Source organism: Anomaloglossus baeobatrachus, chromosome 5 (genome assembly GCF_048569485.1).
Source record: "Anomaloglossus baeobatrachus isolate aAnoBae1 chromosome 5, aAnoBae1.hap1, whole genome shotgun sequence".
Classification (NCBI taxonomy): Eukaryota; Metazoa; Chordata; class Amphibia; order Anura; family Aromobatidae; genus Anomaloglossus; species Anomaloglossus baeobatrachus.
The window spans coordinates 358,840,280-358,861,950 of NC_134357.1; the positions used below are offsets into that span (position 1 = coordinate 358,840,280).

Consider the following 21,671-nt stretch of genomic DNA (forward strand, 5'->3'; position numbering starts at 1 on the left):
GTGCATGTGGAGGGTACAGTGGAGGATTTTACTGTGGGAGTATCATATAGTGTTTGTGGGGCACTTTTGTTGTCATCATACTTTATGGCTGCAATGAAAAAGGAATCTCGGGGCTGCAATAGCAAAATTACTTTGCAAGGGCTGCAAAGTTTTAAAATATACTCTTCTGTGGCCGAGCTGAATATTATTATTTTTCTTTGGGGGGGGGGGCCTCATTAGAAATTTTGCTATGGGGCCCCATGATTTCTATGCACGCCCCCGGCTAAAAGAAGTGATACCTTGATATCTTCGAACCCATTTCTTATCCCAGAGAAATTCTCATTTTTCCTATAGGTATATGAACTCTTCCGGGCTATGGGCTGGGCACTGGTCTTCCTGTGAATCTGCCACCAGAGCTTATTTTAAATAAAAGAGGTCATTATCAATATGACATATAATGGCCGCACTTTGCTCTCCTGATACTGCAGAACTGTGTGTGATTATAACTGACACTTCTGCAGGTTCCTCCCAGTGCAGCTAATGGTGCAATATTGTTACATTTCAGAGCTGTGAGAGCTGCAGCTGACAAAGTTCAGTTCTACTGTCCTGTGCTAGTTACGTGTTTCACACTGGTAATGCTCCCTGTCATTAGATCTGTGTCTGGCCCATAGCCTGGAACAGCTCATTTACATATTAAAAATACATGAATTTCCCTTGTAAGTAAACATTGGATTGCAGATATCAAGCTATTGTTTTATTGAGTTTCCTATGATCTGCATGCTCATATAGACTTTTTAGCAAGGTTGATGCTACTGACAAATTCCCTTTAATAAGAGCCTATTATCCTCTTCATTAGCTAGTGCCTACAGTGAACATCAGAGCCAGACGACAGAGCAATAAAAGAGATGGCCTGTGTGCAGCCCCCAAATGCTGTGTGCAGCCCCCAGTGCTGTGTGCAGGCCCCCCAGTGCTGTGTGCAGCCCCTTCCAATGCTGTGTGCAGCCCCTTAGTGCTGTGTGCAGCCCCCCAATGCTGTTTGCAGCCTCCCAGTGCTGCGTGCAGCCCCTTAAAGCTGTGTGCAGCCCCCCCATGCTATGTGCCGCCCCCCCAGTGCTGTGTGCCGCCCCCCAGTGCTGTGTGCCGCCCCCCAGTGCTGTGTGCCGCCCCCAGTGCTGTGTGCCGCCCCCCAGTGCTGTGTGCCACCCCCAGTGCTGTGTGCTGCCCCCCAGTGCTGTGTGCTGCCCCCCAGTGCTGTGTGCTGCCCCTCCAGTGCTCTGTGCAGCCCCCCCAGTGCTTTGTGCAAACCCCCAGTGCTGTTTATCACCACCAGTGTTGTGTTCCCTCCAATGCTGTTTACCACCCCCAGTGCTGTTTGCCCTCCCTAGTGATGTCTGTACTCTGCAATTGCTGACCGTGCCACCCTAGTGATGTCCATGCCCCACTAGTGATGTCCGTGCCCCCTAGTGATGTCTTTGTCCCCCTAGGGATGTTCATGCCCACCTAGGGATGTCTGTGCCCACCTAGGGATGTATGTACCTCCCGAGTGATGTCTGTGGCCCCCTAGGGATGTCTGTGTACCCCCCTAGGGATATCTGTGTACCCCCCTAGTGATGTCTGTGTACCCCCCTAGTGATGTCTGTGTACCCCCCTAGTGGTGTCTGAGTACACCGATAGGAGAGAGTAGGATAATAGGAGGAGTAGCTGGGTGGAGAGGAGTATAATAGGAAGAGTAGTCCTGGGGGGAGAGGAGGATAATAGGAGGAGTAGTCCTGGGGGGAGAGGAGTATAATAGGAGGAGTAGTCCTGGGGGGAGAGGAGGATAATAGGAGGAGTAGTCCTGGGGGGAGAGGAGGATAATAGGAGGAGTAGTCCTGGGGGGAGAGGAGGATAATAGGAGGAGTAGTCCTGGGGGTAGAGGAGTATAATAGGAGGAGTGGTCCTGGGGGGAGAGGAGGATAATAGGAGGAGTAGTCCTGGGGGAGAGGTGTATAATAGGAGGAGTAGTCTTGGGGGGAGAGGAGTATAATAGGAGGAGTAGTCCTGTGGGGAGAGGAGTATAATAGGAGGAGTAGTCCTGGGGGGAGAGGAGGATAATAGGAGGAGTAGTCCTGGGGGGAGAGGAGGATAATAGGAGGAGTAGTCCTGGGGGGAGAGGAGGATAATAGGAGGAGTAGTCCTGGGGGGAGAGGAGTATAATAGAAGGAGTAGTCCTGGGGGGAGAGGAGTATAATAGGAGGAGAAGTCCTGGGGGGAGGTGTCTATTAGGTGGAGCAGTCCTGGGGGAGGTGTATAGGTACCCAATGTGTGTGTGGCTGAGCGGGCAGAGTGTGGGGGGGCGTGGCCGAGCGGGCAGAGTGTGTGGGGGGCGTGGCCGAGCGGGCAGTGTGTGTGGGGGGCATGGCCAAGCAGACAGAGTGTGGGGGGCATGGCCGAGCGGGTAGAGTGCACGGGGGGCGTGGCCGAGCGGGCAGAGTGTGTGGGGGCGTGGCTGAGCGGGCAACTATGCAAAGCGGTTTCCATAATTACCCAATGTGTATCATGGTTACCAGCGTACGCCGGCTCCGGGACACGTGTGCGAGAGCCGGGGTAAGCTAGTAAGCATGGTACACATCATGTAAGTATTAAAAGCGACAGTGCTGGTTCACTTTTTGTTTGTTGGTCTCCTGCTGTGTAGCACGCATCGGCGTGTTTGACAGCGGGAGACCAACGATCTGAATGGGCAGGGAGCCGGCATATGCTGTAACTATGGTACACAATATTGCCCAATGTGTACCATGGTTAACAGCATATGCCGGCAACCCAGCCGACACATACCCTCACGTTGCTGGGGTTGCCGGCGTACGCTGATGTGGGCTCCCGGGGGTGCAGCACTCACCTGGGAGTCGGGGCTCCGTGTCGGTTCGGGGAGTGCGTGCGGGGGGCGGGGCCAGGCTAAGCGTCCATTGCGTGAGGGGGCGGGGCCTGGCCAAGCGGCCAATGCGTACAGGGGGCGGGGCCAGACAGAGCCGAACGGCCAATCCGTGGGGGGGCGGGGCCAGGCCGAGCTCAGCGGCCAATGCGACGGTTGTCACTGTAACGACATAATTTTGGAGCAAGACAGACAGACAGACAGAATAAGGCAATTATATATATAGATACATACATACATACATACATATATATGCACACACACACGTTTTTCCAAGCATGGCGTCGAGAGTGTGGAAGGTTTGAGGGGTGGAGGCGGAGCTGGGGTGCAGCCTATGCGGAGTCTCAAGGGGGCCCAAAATTTTTGTCAGTATGGGGCCCTGAAATTCCTAGTGGCGGCCCTGCCTAAGACTAATAACTGGTGAAGAGATGGCACCAGAATTAATTAATAGTGTGACGTTTTGTCTTTCACGTGGATGTTGCATTTTCACATATCTAAAATTTGTTGCTAACCAAGTTCACCCCTTGATATCAACACTATTTCATAATGTTAGGGGCCCTTTTGGTTCACATTCATACAGCACTTATTTTAGGATTAGTGATGGGCGGACTCGTAGAAAACCCAGATGGGTGGAGGTAACCGGATTAAAAAAAAATCTGGTTCCGAGCCAGACGCCACTCCCCATATAAGTCTATGGAGACCAGAAACCAGTTATTGGATTGAAAATGGTGGTAGAATGGATTGGGGGATAGAAGCAAGCTTGCTATACTTACAGAGTCTCCGGCGCCGCTGTAACTGCTTCCTTGCCGCTCATTCATTTTTTGATCTGCTCATTACCTTCATTTCATATGCACTGCTTTCCCCGCCCACTGGCATCTGTGATTGATTGCATTCAGAGGCTCCCCTGCCCTGAGTGTCAGTGTGCGACTGCATCCAATCATAGACGTTATGTGCATCTATCGTGGTATAAAAATCAATAAATAAATAAAATATTTGGCATAGGGTCCCCCCATATTATAATACCCAGCACAGATAAAGTAAACGGCTGCAGGCTGCAGCCCCCAGCCTTGTGCTTATCTTGGCTGTGTACCAAAATAAGAGGAACTATATGCAACTTTTTTTTTTAATAAATATTTCAATAAATAATTTTAAAAAATGGCATGGGGTCCCCGCTAATTCTAATACCCAGCCATTATAAAGTCCAACAGCTGGGGACTCGTATTCTCAGGCTGGGGAGACCCATGCCTATTGGGTCCCCCAGCCTAAAAATGGCAGCCTGCAGCTGCTCAGGATTGCCGCATCCATTAGATGCGACAAATCCAGCACTTTATCCAGGTCTTCCCGATTGCCCTTGTGCAGTGGCAATCGGGGTAAAAAGGGGTTAATAGCAGCTCACAGCTGCCACTAAGTCCTAGATTAGTGATGGGGAGGGTCTATGAGACCCCCCATTATCTGTAAGTGAAAGTAAAAAGTAAATAAAAACCAAAAAGCTTTTATTTGAAATAAAATACAAAAAAACACCCTCTTTCACCACTTTATTAACCCCCAAAACACCCCTGCAGGTCCGACGTAATCCAAACGAGGTCCCAAAATGATGCCAGCTGAATTCACAGAGCACAATTGTGGAACATGACTGCCTGCTGTGGCTGGGGACACGTTTGACTGTAACCAATCACAGACGCCGGTGGGCAGAGAAAGCAGTGCATATGCAATGAAGCTAATGAGTGGCCCCAGAAGTGAATGTGCAGCCATGAAGCAGTTACAGCCCACTTGCGTCATTCATATAGTCCATATTTTTCCTTTTTTTCTTTTATTTTCTGAGTTGCCGGATCTGGATCAATACCTGGAATTCCAGGCCCAGGTTTGGCAGTCGGGTACGTTTGAAACTACGCAGATCTGGATTCTTGCAGTCTGGGTTCGCCCATCACTATTTAGGATGTATATGCCTGAATTTAAAAAAAAAACTGCTTTCATTGTATCCATAAACTAAAACAGATAAGACGTAGTCCCCAAAAACAATCAATTCACTAGGTTTTCTTCAGTTTTTACATTGTATTGCATTCTATTTTTCGAAGTAAAATAAAATATAGTTGACCACATTTAAAAAAAATAATTATATATATATATATATATATATATATATATATATATATATATATATATATATAAATGAACATTTTTTTAAATCTATAGCAGTATGTTTCAATGCACTTAAAATGTATACATTTTCCTATCCATGCCAATAAAATATATAGTTAAAGGGAACCAAACATCAGGATTTTGGTATATAAGGTGCATCCAGTGCTGTACTGGCACTATCAGGCACAGGCCGTACATACCATTAGTGGGCAGCTCGGATGTTTAGTCTTTGAAATCCAAGTTTGTAAAGTTTAAAAATTCATCATCTTTTTGACTGACATTTACATCTCTGCTAATAATATCCGTTCAGGTTATGCACATGGATTCCACACCCCCCCCCCCCCCCGCGCCTGTTCCTCCCCCTCTCTGGCTGTATGCAAATTTTCTGTTCAGTAACATGGCGTCGGAGTTGGCGCCTGCGCATAGCGCTTATCTCCGGCACCATGTTTCTGAAGCTAGTCTTGTGCCTCAGAAGGCGGCGCATCCACCCTCGCTTCTTCAGATCTCGTTGTCACCACGGGAGAGCGCGTGGTCACAACAGGACTGGAGAACAGCTGATCTTACCGATTAGCTGCAGCAGACAATATCGTAGCAGACGTCTGCTGCAGCTAATCGGTAAGATCAGCTGTCCTCAAGTCCTGTTGTGACTGTGCGTGCTCCCGCGGTCACAACGAGATCTAAAGAAGCGAGGATGTATGCGACGCATTCTCAGGCACAAGACTAGGTAATGCGGGCTTCAGAAACATGGCGACGGAGATAAGCGGTATGCGCAGGTGCCAACTCCGACGTCATGTTACTAAATAGAAAAATTTGCATAGAGCCAGAGAGAGGGAGAAACAGGCGGCGGGGGGGATCCATGTGCATAACCCGCCCGGATATTATCGGCAGAGGTGCAACTGTCTGTCAAAAAGATGATGAATTTTTAAACTTCACAAACTTGGATTTCAAAGCCTAAACATCCGAGCTGCCCACTAATGGTATGTTCAGCCTGTGCCTGATAGTGCCAGTACTGCACTGGCTGCACCTTATATACCAAAATCCTGATGTTTGGTTCCCTTTAAGAAAAAATGAAGAAAACTGATACTTCTTTTTGTTTTAAAAAAAACCCATATATAGTAGATGGGTACGCTCAACCAAGATAACAAACTTCAGACACATAGTGTGACGAATGGCAATGTTTTGCATACGTTTTTGACATAAAAAAAAGTGAACGTAGCCTAAAAAAATCCTTCCACAAGGCAAATATAGTTCAGGAAGGGTTTAGGTACATTACAAAGAGACTATTACAGCTCTGGCAGTACATCCTTCGGTGGGTTAGAACTGCTTTGGCTGCACAAGGGGGACCTACTGTATATAATATTAGGTTTCAATTAGAGATGGGCAAATAGTAACTGTTTGGGTTCGGATAATGCTTAGCGAATACCGAGTACTATTCCAATATTCATCACAATGCTCAGCTTCCCCATTGACTTGCATTAGGTTCATTATTCTCGACAATTAACAGAATAGTACTTTGGGATTCGTTACGAATAATTCAAACATGAATAGTTACTATTCGCCCATCACTAGTTTTAATGTTATGGCTGACCGTGTACATTCAGGTCTATAAAAGATCTTTGCTTTAAGTGGCTGCCTGATTATCTCTGTTCTCTGGGTCAAATCACTGTCTTCAATTCTGTAAGTGCCACGTGGAATATTCTACAGCTTTAAGTGCCATTAAATTATTGTCCCAACTTTTCTGTCAAGAACCTCAACCTCCATTGTCAGTAAACTTTATTATAGTGAGGAGCAGATTTAAATACGAGTGTTATCACCTGAAAGGTAAAATACAATAGTAGACTTGTTAAAGTGACCCTGTCAGGTGCAATATGCACCCAGAACCACGAGCAGTTCTGGGTGCATATTGCTAATCCCTGCCTAACTGTCCCAGCTTCTATTAACATAAATAAAGAGATCTTTAGAAAAAGTATTTCTAAAGCTCCTTTATGATATGCTAATGAGACCAGCGACTAGTTGCAAGTGCTTTTTTATCCCTCAACTTGTCCACCTTCTTAGCATTTTAGCAAGCCCACAGAAGCATGCTAATGTACAGCCCCCGTGGAAGCAGCTGAGCTGCTCGGATCCGGATTCGCTGTGGCTCAAGGGTCTCCGGACCCGGGGGTCATGCGGCCACTCAAATGAAAAGGGGGGGTATTTACAGGGGAGTTATAGTTCGTGACGCCACCCGTGGTGTGTGGTAATTAGGAGTACCACTGCTGCTGTTGGGAGTACCTGGGGATGATGGAACAGAGCAGCAAGGTGTTGGAACCCTCAACGGGTAGGGGGATACCCCAAGACTCCGGTGAAAGGTGGGAAGTGCCATGGGGATGAAGGGGTCACTCTCATACTCACTCAGTCCATAATCAGACACCGACAACCGGGTAAACCAAGTCTCTGGGTACCACTACTGCTGAGGGGAGCTTGTCCGGGTCCCGTCCCCAAGTGGTGCTGCCTGGTGGTTCGTGACCTTCCTCTTGGCACTTAATTTAGACTTCACCTTGATGGCCCGGTAGCTTGGACCTAGCCAGGCCCCGCTCCTCACTATGGCTAAGTGAGGGAGCTTGCTCTCAGGGCTCACGCTTGGGATTTTCTGGACCGTTTTGGGTGGAAAGTCCTATTCCCCTCGTTGCGCTAATGCCTTGATTTTGGAGTAGGTGGGAACGGATCGTGAAGGCTCCATTCTCAGGTGAATTGTCGGGTTGCTTGAAGCTACTCCCCGACCTAGGGTATGTGTACCCCATCGTGCCTTTGATCCCGGACCGGTGATAGGGCTAGGCTGCCGGCCGTCCTCCTCGACGAGCCCGAGCACCTTGCCACTATCCCCTGAGACTGGGGGTCTGACTCCTTCTAGGCCCAGAGCACCATCTGCAACCTAGGCCGTTACTATGGGAGTCCCTCTCACTACCTCCTCTGAGATCCTCTCTGCTCAAGGGCTTTTCTGTACTCTCCTTCTCCTCTCACTCCACTCTCCTCAACTCAACTGACTACACTTCTTCACCTCCCTTCCTCAACCCCCCAGGTGGGCGACTCTATTCCTCTCAAGCCATCCACTGTGTGTTAGGTGGGTGTGGTGCACGGTGTCTCTAGGTTTTTGATTCGCTGATGGAGGCAACACCACTTAAGTAGGGACCCAGAACCAAAAGGGAGGCAGAATACTGCACGGGAGGGCAGTTTGTGCAGTAACCTGTGACAACCTGATAGTGCAGGGGCGTCACACTAACATGCTATTCAATGCCCATTGCCCAGCTTGATCAGCAATGATGCGCGTACCTGTGTCCATTGCCACCACCTCAGACGCTTGGTTCAGTGCCCATGATCAGAATGCCCGACACTTCCGGTCATGCGCACTAGACCTCTCTAATGCCAGGATGATTCCGGGAGAAGCGGTAGTACACCGCGAAACGGCCGTCAGAGGTCCCCTCTGCTCTGGCTCCCCTGCACCACCATTGTTTTAGGTAAGCGCTCACTCGTAGCTGTAATCCATTTTTGGATATGGGCCACCTGATTACTTGTCAGCATGTTACTTCCATTATAATTAGCCCATACCCACTTTAATGGTTTTGCTATTAATGAACTTTTCCTTGCGCCTCACCTTGTATTATTGTTGTACTGGGTTTCCCCAGTGGGACCCCATTATTTACACAACCTGTACAATTGTGGTCCATGGGATCCAGGTATTTATTCCTTAGACTTGTGCTTGTAACGTCCTACACTATTTCCTTACTATTTATTGACATACTTTAATAAATTTTCTATTTTTGCACTATAAACTCCCTGTGCTCTTGTTTGTTTACATGCTTTTGGAGTGTGCTGACTCATGGCCACACGGGAGGGTTAATCCATACCCTACGCCAGTATGGCCTTTCTGAGACCTTAAGGTACAACCATGAGGCTCCTTGTTTGGATAGTTGTTCAGGAGAAGGATACAAAAAGTTGTCTCAGAGATTTAAACTGTCAGTTTCCACTGTGAGGAACATAGTAAGGAAATGGAAGAACACAGGTACAGTTCTTGTTAAGCCCAGAAGTGGCAGGCGAAGAAAAATATCAGAAAGGCAGAGAAGAAAAATGGTAAGAATAGTCAAGGACAATCCACAGACTACCTCCAAAGACCTGCAACATCATCTTGCTGCAGATGGTGTTAATGTGCATCGGTCAACAATACAGTGCACGTTGCACAAGGAGAAGCTGTATGGGAGAGTGATGCAAAAGAAGCCGTTTCTGCAAGCACGCCACAAACAGAGTCGCCTGAGGTATGCTAAAGCACATTTGGAAAAAGCCAGTTACATTTTGGAAGAAGGTCCTGTGGACTGATGAAACAAAGATTGAGTTGTTTGGTCATACAAAAAGGCATTATGCATGGAGGCAAAAAAACATGGCATTCCAAGAAAAGCACACAGTAAAATTTGGTGGAGGTTCCATCATGCTTTGGGGCTGTGTGGCCAATGCTGGCATCGGGAATCTTGTTAAAGTTGAGGGTCGCATAGATTCAACTCAGTATCAGCAGATTCTTGACAATAATGTGCAAGAATCAGTGACGAAGTTGAAGTTACGCAGGGGATGGATATTTCAGCTAGACAATGATCCAAAACACCGCTCCAAATCTACTCAAGCATTCATGCAGAGGAACAATTACAATATTCTGGAATTGCCATCCCAGTCCCCAGACCTGAATATCATTGAAAATCTGTGGGATGATTTGAAGCATGCTGTCCATGCTCGGCGACCATCAAACTTAACTGAACTGGAATTGTTTTGTAAACAGGAATGGTCAAATATACCTTCATCTAGGATCCAGGAACTCATTAAAAGCTACAGGAAGCGACTAGAGGCTGTTATTTTTGCAAAAGGAGGATCTACAAAATATTAATGTCACTTTTATGTTGAGGTGCCCATACTTTTGCACCGGTCAAATTTTGTTTAAATGCGGATTGCACATTTTCTGTTAGTACAATAAACTTCATTTCAATCCAGAAATATTACTCAGTCCATCAGTTATTAGATATATGAAACTGAAATAGCTGTTACAAAAATCCAAATTGTTCTAAAGAAAAAAGGTTAACATTAATAGGGGTGCCCAAACGTTTTCATATGACTGTAAATAATATGCTAGCACGCCCCAGTGGGCGTGCCAACATGCTAAGAGGGCAGACTAGTTGGGGGGGGGAAACCCTTGCGACTAGTCCCTGTGCTCATTAGCATATCAGAAAGGATCTTTAAAAATACTTTTTCTGAAGATCTCTTTATGTATGCTACTATAGCTTGGGACGGTTAGGCAGGGATTAGCAATATGCACCCAGAACTGCTCGTAGTTCTGGGTGCATATTGGACCTGACAGATTCTCTTTAACGTCAAGAGTATTAGCACCACATTATGTTCAGAATATTGTACTTCACAAAAGCATATGCCCATATGTGCCAGAAAAATGACTTAAAGGGAATCTGTCAAGCTGCTCAAACAGTGGGCATTATGAATCGCAACCTGGCTGAATGATTGGGGCCAGGAATATTATCCTGTGAAATGCTTCGGAGTTTCAGAGAAAATAAACTTTGAAGATCCCTGCTATGGACCTGACCGGTCCGGCATGGCCTTCAGCTCCCTCTTCCCAGAGCTGATAGACATAGGGAGACATAGGGACAAACATGCTAATCCCCACAAGAAGCGCTGGGAAGAGGCGGCCAAGGGCAGTGTTGGACAAGTCTCCTCTCCAGCTATGGTTTCCGGCTGCTGCTTCTATGTCTCTACAATGGTATACATCTCAATGGTGTAGTCATCCTCGGACTCATGCTGACCATAATTTTGGCAGCATGAATCGCCTGAGAGTTCCCTTTATGCTTTTGATCCCTGAAATATTTCCTTATACTTCTTAATGTAACCTCCAAGTATTCATTAAAAAGTCCTTTCTATTAGGCGGGCTTTGCACACTGCGACATCGCAGCCCGATGCTGCGATGCCGAGTGCGATAGTGGCCGCCCCCGTCGCAGCAGCAATATGTGGTGATAGCTGGCGTAGCGAAAATTATCGCTACGCCAGCTTCACACACACACTCACCTGCCGTGCGACGTCCCTGTGGCCGGCGGCCCGCCTCCTTGTTAAGGGGGCGGGTCGTGCGGCGTCACTGTGACGTCACATGGCAGGCGGCCAATCGGAGCGGAGGGGCGGAGATGAGCAGGATGTAAACATCCTGCCCATCTCTTTCCTTCCGCATATCCTACGGAAGCCGCAGTGAGGCCGGTAGGAGATGTTCCTCGCTCCTGCGGCTTCACACACAGCGATGTGTGCTGCCGCAGGAGCGAGGAACAACATCGGACCGTCGCGTCAGCGTAATCATGGATTACGCCGACGCTGCACCGATGATACGATAACGACGCTTTTGCGCTCGTTAATCGTATCATCTAGGCTTTACACACTGCGATGTCGCATGCGATGCCGGAAGTGCGTCATTTTCAATTTGACCCCACCGACATCGCACCTGCGATGTCGCAGTGTGCAAAGCCCGCCTTAGTCTATCAAAGATTGTCATCTTCAAGGTCTCTTACATAATTGGCACTAAAAGACCATCAGGATCTTTCTTTTCATCTACTGGGTATTCTAAAACCTCTGATTTCTATGCACATTTTATTCCCCACATAGCAGTTAGGGAAAGTCGACAGATTATAGCTCCTCTAGTTTCTCCCAAGCAAATATTATAAAACCACAGTGACACTGTGACTTGGTCGCTGTGGACAGAGCAGTAAATCTTCAGAACGACTCCTCGGGATGTTTTAAATCTGTCTATGCGAGGCAATGCAGGATTCTCCACTCTATGAAATGCTTGCCCTCCCTGGCCTGGCAGTGCCTGGCATAATATATGGCAGGTTGTCCTGGGGCTGGCACACGCAGCCATGCTCACATTACTGCTGCGGAGCTGGTTGTCAGCTACATGCCATGATTTGCAGGATAGTGGCTGGATCAAGCAGCTACTAATACATCAGAGAGGCCATGGCAAGGTCACAACTGGAGACATGATCATGAGAACAGAAGACAGAGTATTTATAACATTACACAATGAATGCCAATGTGTGGCGGGCAACTGGCAATCAAAGGCAATGACTTTTAATGGCGCTGCGAGTGACTTATATAGGATCAATTCATTGTCCTTCTTAAAGGAAACTTGTCAGCTAAGGCTGGTTTCACACTACGTTTATTTAACATCCGTCCATAACGTTTTTTTAGCGGAAAAAACGGATCCAGTGCAAATGCGTTTTCACTTCAATGCATTTGCAATGGACTCGCGTCCACCTGCGTTCGCATGCGTTTGCGTGCGTTAGACACAGGATCCGTACTTTTGCGTTATTTTAACATGTTTCAAAAACGCTACTTGTAGCGTTTTTTACCTTTGTCAAAATAACGCATCTCACAGGATCCTTCACATTGCGCCGCGAGCTGCAATGCATTTCAATGAGCGCTGGATCCTGCCTAGCAGAATGTGTTGAGTTGCGTTGTAACAGGATCCTGCTTTTGTACTGAGCATGCCCAGAACCAGTCTCGCGTGATCTGTCTCTCTCTCCTCCTCCCTCCCTCACCCTCTCTATGTCTTTCCCCCTTCCTCCCCTCCCTCTCTCTCCCACCTGAGAGCTGCGGACACTCGTAACCAAGGTAAATATCGGGTAGCCACTCTTCTCTTAGTTACCCGATGTTTACGTTGGTTACGTGTGCAGGCAGCCCTGCTCCTAGCAGCTGCAGACACTCGTAACCAAGATAAATATCGGGTATCCAAGCCCGATGTTTACCTTGGTTACGAGCGTCTGCAGCTGTCAGAAGCCGGCTCCCAGTCTGGCACGTTTAGTTCCCCTCACTCCCGATCACATGACTCCAATGCCCGCCCATAAACATCCAGTGACAGGATCCTGCAAAGTAACACATGCGTTTACATGCGTTTTTTGCTGTAAAAGCAGGATCCGATATTGCAGCAAAAAAACGTTCAGGACGCATGTTAAATAAACGTAGTGTGAAAGCAGCCTAATTCGAGCTGCAGCATAAATCAGAGCCTCACTGCGTACCATGCCTGATGAAGAGACCTGAGTAGTCTTGAAAGCTTGCAATTATTACCATCTTTTCAGTTAGCCATTAAAAGGTATCAACCACTGAGGACTCTCAGTTCTTTTAAACAATTTTTTTATCTGTACTGGCTAACACGGTACAAAGATATATTTTACATGCATGTTTGCAGTCGGGTACATGTTTTAAAGATCCGGCAGAAAGACTAGTCAGGTGCCACACACTAGTCAGGATGTTTTTTTTCAAGCACCACTATGCGTGATTGACAAGTCTCTCTATATAAAGACGAGAGAGATCTGTCAATCAACGACCAGTGTGATGTATCAGAGCAAACATTTTTTAAAAAGCTGACTGCCGAGCATGTTTCTTGGATGACTTCTCTAAAGCTGGTCCTTGGCGGCTTCTCACTGCCCCAATTCCCCAGTCTAGGAGAAGGGATGTAGAGCAGCCACTGAAGACCATTCTCAGACTAGTCTTCTGAGACACAAGTCCCGTTTTATCAAGCCATTTACTTTAAACTTGAAATTAAAATTAAGTTTATTGAACTGTCGCAATATTTTGGGAGTTTTTATTCTACGGCAATCTATGCCAAAGTAGCTGGAGCTGGGGCATGATGAGGCATGGTGATGTGTAACTTCCACCTTACAATTACTCCAGTCCCTGTTTAGAGTAAAGGCCCTGTTACACGCAGCGATATCGCTAGCAAGCGTACCCTCCTTCGTCGGTTGTGCGTCATGGGCAAATCGCTGCCCGTGGCGCACAACATCGTTAGGACTCGTCACACGGGACTTACCTGCCTAGCGACGTCGCTGTGGCTGGCGAACCGCCTCCTTTCTAAGGGGGTGGTTCGTGCGGCAGTTTGTGCGGCGTCACAGCGGCGTCACTAAGCGGCCACCCAATAGAAGCAGAGGGGCGGAGGTGAGCGGCCTTAATATTCCACCCACCTCCTTCCTTCCGCATTGCCGGCGGCCGCAGGTAAGCTGTTGTTTGTCGTTCCCGGGGTGTCACACGTATCGATGTGTGCTTCCTCGGGAACGACGAACAACCTGCGCCCTCAACAATCAACGATTTTTTGAAAAGGAACGATGTGTCAACGATGGACGATAAAGTGAGTGTTTTGCATCGTTAACACTCGCTCGGAGCTGTTACACACAACGACGTCACTAACGAGGCCGGATGTGCGTCACGGAATCCGTGACCCCAGCGATATATCGTTAGATACGTCGTTGCGTGTAACGGGGCCTTAAGGCAAACGCCAGTTGTAAGATGTGCCTAATTCATTAAAGAGGTGTTCTCAAGATAAAAGTTATCACCTATTCTGAAGACAGGAGATAACTTTCCTATTACTGTACACTTTCTGACAACGGGATTTAACGCACGGCGGCAGGTGGATGCGTCATTCCTCCTGCCCATTGGCGCACCCATTATATCACTGCGGTGCACCGATGGGTTGTCATGAAGGCAAAAAGCTGTGGAGAAGAAGCACAATAGGGTCTTACTAAAATAACTGTTAGGTATCTAAAAAGTGGGGAACTCACCTATAGAGGTTGTGCCAGTCACAACCCCTATAACAGCCGATAAATGGGCAAACAGCTGCAGCCCCGAGATGGATGTAGTATATGTAGAAAAGAAACCGGGTATTCAGCTGCGTTATCACCAAACCGAAAGTATTGTTAATTTATGTCTTTTATTCTTTATGCACAGGTCAACGCGTTTCAGGGGTCGCAGCTCCCTTCATCAGGTCGACAGGCAAAAAACATAAATGAGAGATGAGTTGTCATGACAGCCGGGAGTCTGTGCCTGTCAATATGATACTCCCATGAACACTGGCCTGTGGATAACGTTCATAGGAGATTGTGATTTCTAATATACAGTGTAGTGCTGATGCACTGCTGTGTACAGCACAGGCGATTAGACGATCACAGCTTCAAGCCCCCTAAGAGGTCTATTAAATAATGTAAATAGGAAAAAAAAAGTTATAAAAATATGAATAAAATACAAATGTTCAAATCAATTTCCTTTTGCCCCATTAAAAATAAAAGAATAAAAAAATACACATTTTTTTGTATCACTACATTCAGAAACATCTAATCTATCAAAATATTCAATAAATTAATCCTATCAGTAAACAGCAGAATGAGAAAAAAATAAAAATACCAGAATTAGGGTTTTTTTGGTCACACAAGATTGCAATAAAATGCAGTAAGAGGCAGGGTCAAGGAAAATGGCGATACAAGAGCAATTTTTTTTATTTACGCATTTTGGAATTTTTTTCACCACTTAAATAAAAAAAACAACTCTACATGATTGATATCTGCATATTTGCACTGACCTAAAGAATCATAATGCCAGTCAGTTTTACCATATAGTGAACATGGTAAAAAAAATAGCTAAAAACATTTGTGGAATTGCACTTTTTTTGCAATTTCAATGCAGTTGGAATAGAAAGCCACGGACCCACTTGGGGGGAGGGGCGACATGACCAAGGGGGAGGTAGGGAGTGATGGGTTAATAGGGACAGTGGTATATGCCTAATATGGCTTTGGGGGATGGTTTTAGCCGGGGAGGAAGAGGAGGAGCAGGGAAAGGGTTAGCTGGGAGAGGAAGGAGTTACCTCCTCTTCTGTTTCCGGACGCCGAACGATCTGCACGTGCACCTCCATGGCAGATCTTCAGGAGCTCCAGCGTCTGATTCAGGCAGCGGTCGCAGCGCACGGGCCCCTGGCAGTGCAGACCCACATCAGGGCTGCCGGGGTTAACCCGTCGGCGCTTGCCCCTCGTCCCCCCAGCAGCGGCGGGCGCCAGTCGCGGCCCCCCCGCAGGTATTCCCCGGGCGCGGGGGGGGCGAGGAGGAGATGTAAGAGCCCCTCCAGGGACCCTCCGCAGAGTGCAGCGCAGCAGCAGCGTCTGGCTGCTGCGGAGGCCGGCGGGAGGAATCTTCGTTCCAGCCGCGGCGGTCGGGAGGTGGGAGTGGCCAGCACGGGGCCTGCTTCCGGTCCCGGCCTCCGGGCTGGAGTTACTGAGACTGCAGCGGCTCCAGGCCGGGAGCGCGCTCGGCGCAGGAGAGAGGCCAGCAGATCCCCCTGCAGTCGGCGGGGGGACCGCGGGGCTGCACGTGGCGGTAGGTCCGGCGCCGGGGGGGGGTCTGCGGTGCCTGACCCCGGTGCGGCTGAGAGAAGGAGTGACGGCGGGAGCCCTGCGGCAACCGCCGGGTCACTCAGTACCGCTGTGCAGCCCCCGGATGTGGCAGTCTCCCGTGGGAGCGGGAGGACTCGGCGGATGGAGGCCTGCAATAGCCCAGGAGGGCCAGAGGCGACGACGGCTGAGATCCGGAGCCGGGCGTCTGGTCGTCCGCGCCCAGAGGCCCCTTGCAGTCGGCAGGGGGGCGGGCGCAAGAGGTCGAGGCCCGGGGTGCCGGCGCGGGGGACAGGACGGTCTCCTGGGTTGTCACCCCGGGGCAAGAGATGGAGCGGGGATGACTCTGCCCACGCGGCGGCCCTGTCTGGCGGCCGTGGTGGGGGGGGTGCTGCGGCGGCGCCCCCCGGATGTCGGATGGAAGATGAGGCCAGCGGCGAGGAGGGGGAAGAGGCTTTCGGTTCGGAGGAGTCGGATGGACGACAGACGGAGGACAGCGAGGCGGCGGTCTCGGGAGACGCCGAGCGGCGGTCGGGTGAGACGGCCGCGGAGGCGGCAGGGGCTGCGCTGGCGGGGGGCTTCGGGGGGGGGGCGGCTGCGGCTACGGCAGCGCCCGCTGGTTTCGCAGTGTGGAGTCAATTGTTGGGGCTGTTGCAGGGGCTGGCGGCGGCTTCGGGAGCGGGGGGGGAGGGGGGCCCAGGCGCCGGTGGCGGCGTGGGTGGGTGCAGCCGGTTTAGGGGCCTCGGCGGCGACGGGGGGTGACGGAGCGGGTGCGAGTAGAGGGGGGGGCGAAGGGGGGAGTGAGACGGGGGGGGGAAAGGAGAAGGAAAAGGAGAAGGAAAAGGAGAAGGAAAAGGAGAAGGAGGATGAGGTGGTGCGCTTAGATGATAGGGCTAAAAGCGAAGTTTATGTTTGTTTTGAGGGCCCGCTGGGGGCCCATTTAAAGAAGGAGGTGCGGGAAAAAATTTGGAAAGGGGAATATGTGGAGATATTTTCTCTGCTTCCCCTGGAGAAATTTAATTTGGATAGGGTTAAGCCGAGTGATTCCAAAAAGGAGAAGGACGAGGAGGAAAAGCGCCGTTATAGGCTTATTCCTCGGACTTTTGCCAACTGGCTGCAGGCATTTGCGATTTTGGCGAGCGTGGTCGGGGAGAAGGAGCCGGAGCATTGTTCGGCTTTGTTCGGCTACATGGATGCGATAGGGGAGGCTTATCGAGTTTATGGCGGACTGGCGTGGCTGCGCTACGACGAGCAATTTCGGCAGCGGAAGGCATTGCGGCCAGATATGCGTTGGGACCATAAGGATATTTCCTTATGGATGCGATTGATGTCGGCACCGGCTCAGCCCTTTCGGGGGGGCGCCGGGGGTTCGGGGGGGGCCGGGTCCCCGGCAAGTTTCAAGAAAGGTTTGTGTTGGCAGTACAATGAAGGGCAGTGCAGGTTTGGAGCGGCGTGCCGTTTTAAGCATGAATGCTCCGGATGTGGGGGGGGACATAGCTTGTCCAAATGTTTTAAAAAAGGAAAAGGAAAGGCTGGTGATGGGGCTGGTAAGAGGGACGACGCCGGTGATGGTAGAAGTGATGGTTCCGTTTTTAAATAGGTATCCGGACAAGGAGGCGGCGGCGTTGTTAAGTTCTGGTTTTTCGGATGGTTTTCATATTCCGTCGGTTGTTAATGCATCGGTTCCGCCGTATCGTAATTTGCGTTCCGCTCGGGATCACCCGGAAGTGGTGGATGAGAAGCTGGAAAGGGAGGTGGCTTTGGGCAGGATGGGCGGCCCTTATGTCGCCCCGCCGTGCGGGAATTTGGTGGTGTCACCGTTGGGGGTGGTACCAAAGAAGGAGCGGAATAAATTTCGGCTGATTCATCATTTGTCTTACCCGGAAGGGTTATCGGTGAATGATGGCATTGCGCCGGAGTTGTCGGCGGTATATTATGTGTCGTTCGATAAGGCGTTGGACCTGGTTAGGGCGGCGGGGCGGGGTGCATTGATGGCAAAGGCGGATGTGGAAGCAGCGTTTCGGTTGTTACCGGTTCATCCAGATAGTCAGCATTTGTTGGGTTGCTGGTGGGATGGCAGTTATTATGTTGATCGTTGTTTGCCAATGGGCTGTTCCATTTCGTGTTCGTACTTTGAGGCATTTAGTTCGTTTGTTGAGTGGGTGGTTCGGGACGTGTCCGGGCTTACGTCCATCATTCATTACTTGGATGATTTCCTGTGTGTCGGGCCGGCGGGTTCGATGGTTTGTGCGGGTTTGCTGTTTGCGTTGCAAAAAGTTGCGGCCAGTTTCGGGATTCCTTTGGCGCCGGATAAGACGGAAGGCCCGGCGCCGGTGATGTGTTTTCTGGGAATTGAAATTGACACCATTGCTATGGAATGCAGGTTGCCGGCGGAGAAGGTCCGTGATTTGAGGTCCGCAGTGTCAGGGGTGAAAGCGGCGAAGAAGGTGCGGCTTAAGGCGGTGCAGTCTTTGCTTGGAAAATTGAATTTTGCTTGCAGAATTGTGCCAATGGGGAGAGTGTTTGCGAGGCGTTTGGCGACGGCGACGGCCGGGGTACGGTTGCCGGCGCATTTTGTGCGGATCACAAAGGCGATCAGGGACGATTTGGAAGTATGGGATCAATTTTTGCAGCATTTCAACGGCCGGACGCTGGTGATGGAGAGGGTGGCGTCTAACGGGGCGTTGCAGCTGTTTACGGATGCGGCGGGGTCGGCCGGGTTTGGGGCTGTCTTCAGAGGTCATTGGTGTGTCGGGCAGTGGCCACAGGCGTGGCGGGAGAGCGGCTTGGTTAGGAATTTGGCTCTGTTAGAGCTATTCCCCATTGTAGTGGCAGTGGAGCTATGGGGGTCGCACTTTGCCGGAAGGAAAGTGTGTTTTCATTGTGATAACCAGGCGGTGGTGCACGCGATTAACAACTTGTCTGCTAAGTCGGAGCCGGTGGTGGTGTATTTGCGGCATTTAGTGTTGAGATGTCTGCAGTTGAATGTGCAGGTAGTGGCAAGGCACGTTCCGGGTGTTGACAACGAGGTGGCTGATGCTTTGTCTCGTTTTCAGTTCAGCAGGTTTCGGGCGCTGTTGCCGTGGGCGGACGAAGTTGGAGTGGAGTGCCCCGAGGATTTGTGGCATCTGGTGAGGCGGTGATCTCAGACTTGATTCGGAACTCGGTGACCGAGGTGACTTGGTGCCGGTATGCTAAGGTGTGGGCTGAATGGGAGGAGTTGTTGCGTCTGATGTTTGGTGGGGAAAGCGTGGATTACTTGGTGGCTTTGTTGTCATTGGTGAGTACGGATTTTTCAGCCGGGCGATCGGCATCGGCTGTGGCACATCGGGTGTCGGCAGTGGCATTTTGGTTAAAAATGAGAGGGGAGCGTGATGTTTCGCAGGATTTTCGGGTTCGTCAGGCTTTGCGGGGCTTTCGCCGTGGCGTACGGGAGAGGGACAAGAGGCGCCCTGTATCGTTTGGTTTGTTGAGACGGATGGTGGGTGGCCTGAGCGGCATTTGTGAGTCTGTGTACGAGACGGTTCTATTTACAACGGCTTTCGGTCTCGCTTTTTATGGGGCGTTCCGGATAGGCGAGCTGGTGAGCCCGTCCAGGGTGACGGGTGGTGGTTTGATGTTTGAGGACGTGCAAGTGAGCAGTAGTCAGGTGGAGTGCCGGATTCGCCGGTCAAAAATGGATCAGCTGGGCCGTGGTAGATTGGTGGTGTTATATGCGGTTCCAGGAGAGGAATTGTGCCCTGTGCGTTTAGTCGAGAGATTTTTGGCCGTGAGGGGAGGCTTACCTGGCCCGTTGTTGCGGCATTTGAATGGGTCGTTTTTGTCGAGGTTTCAGTTTGTGGCGGTGCTGCGGCTAAGTCTACGTAACGCGGGGGAGCGCCCGGAGGAATTCGGGTCGCATTCATTCCGAATTGGTGCAGCAACGGAGGCAGCCCGTTGGGGGCTTGGAGATGAGGTGGTAAAGCGTATTGGTAGATGGGAATCTTCTTGTTTTCGGCGGTATGTGAGACCGCAGTTGTTGTAGCATCATGGGACTTTGGTTACGTGCGGAAGGTTTGAGGCAAGGGGTGTTTTTTTTGATGTGTTGGTGGTTGTGCTGTTATTGGTTTTGATATTTTCGTTTTGTTTTATTTGTTATAGGGAAGTGCCTGATCTGGATCTTGGGGCACTCCTTCGTATTTTGGGGTGCCCGTCGGGCGGAGGTCCGCCCGAATGGTCGACAGCTGGGTTTGGATCGTGCGCAGGCGACTGTTCGATGGATCGGAGTTCGGGGCATGGAGTGGGGCAGGGTGGTCCCGGAATTTCGTTTCCATTGTAAAGTTGAGCGGCCCCCGGATGTGCTGGTATTGCATGTGGGGGGTAATGATCTTGGTGCCAGGGCGTCGCGGGATTTGATCCGAGACATAAAGATTGATTTACTGCAGTTGTGGAAGCGGTATCCTGGTTTGCTGGTCGTCTGGTCTGACATAGTGACCAGGTTGGCATGGAGAGGGGCTCGGTCGGTGGAGAAGGTTAATAAGGCCAGGGCCCAGGTGAATAGGGTAGTGGCTAGGTTTGTGACCAGGAATGGTGGGATTGTGGTACGGCACAGGGATTTGGAGCCGGCTGATTGGCGATTTCGGAGGGGTGATGGTGTGCACCTCAACGAGGTCGGTCTGGATTTATGGGCGTTGGGTCTGCAGGATGGTGTGGAGCGTGCTTTTGGTGTGTGGCGGGTCCAGGCCACGTAAGGTGTCACGTGGTCTGTCCTGTGGCGGTGGGGGTAGGTCTGGTCCAGAGGTTTGGAAGTGATTGGTGGCTGGACCGGGAGTCATTGTCTTGGTATGGTGGCTCTCGGTTTCCGGGATGTGGCAGGCACGGGGTTCTGCCAAAGTGTGGGGGTCAATCCGTGGGTGATTGGCACCTCGTCTCTGGGTCGGTGTGTTGCGGCCGGGGACAGGGGGAGTAGTAGTAGTGGACTGGGCCTACCCCGGGGGGTATTGTAAATGTTATTGTCTATTGTTACCGTTATGTGGTTGTTTTGGGTCGCCCGTTGGACGGCGTCCCTAAGGTACTAGTCTGTAAAACAATAGGCAATAAAAAGGCTGCTGTGGCCATTTGAACCAAGTCGCATGCAGTCCGTGTGTTTAATTTTAGAGGATAAGGGGGTTTGGTTACACAGACATCATGACCGGAGAATCCTCCCTCAGCTGGTCAAGAAAGCCACGGACCCACTTGGGGGGAGGGGCGACATGACCAAGGGGGAGGTAGGGAGTGATGGGTTAATAGGGACAGTGGTATATGCCTAATATGGCTTTGGGGGATGGTTTTAGCCGGGGAGGAAGAGGAGGAGCAGGGAAAGGGTTAGCTGGGAGAGGAAGGAGTTACCTCCTCTTCTGTTTCCGGACGCCGAACGATCCCCGCCCACCCTCCCTTTGTGTTGTCATGTGGGAGAT

At 50.2% G+C, this 21,671-nt stretch overlaps 1 protein-coding gene across 2 annotated transcripts in view; it reads left to right on the top strand.

Annotated features, from left to right (window-relative positions):
• Positions 1 to 21,671, top strand: part of RALY (RALY heterogeneous nuclear ribonucleoprotein) — a 325,218-nt gene that overhangs the window by 251,932 nt on the left and 51,615 nt on the right. The gene's annotated exons all lie outside the window — the stretch shown is intronic.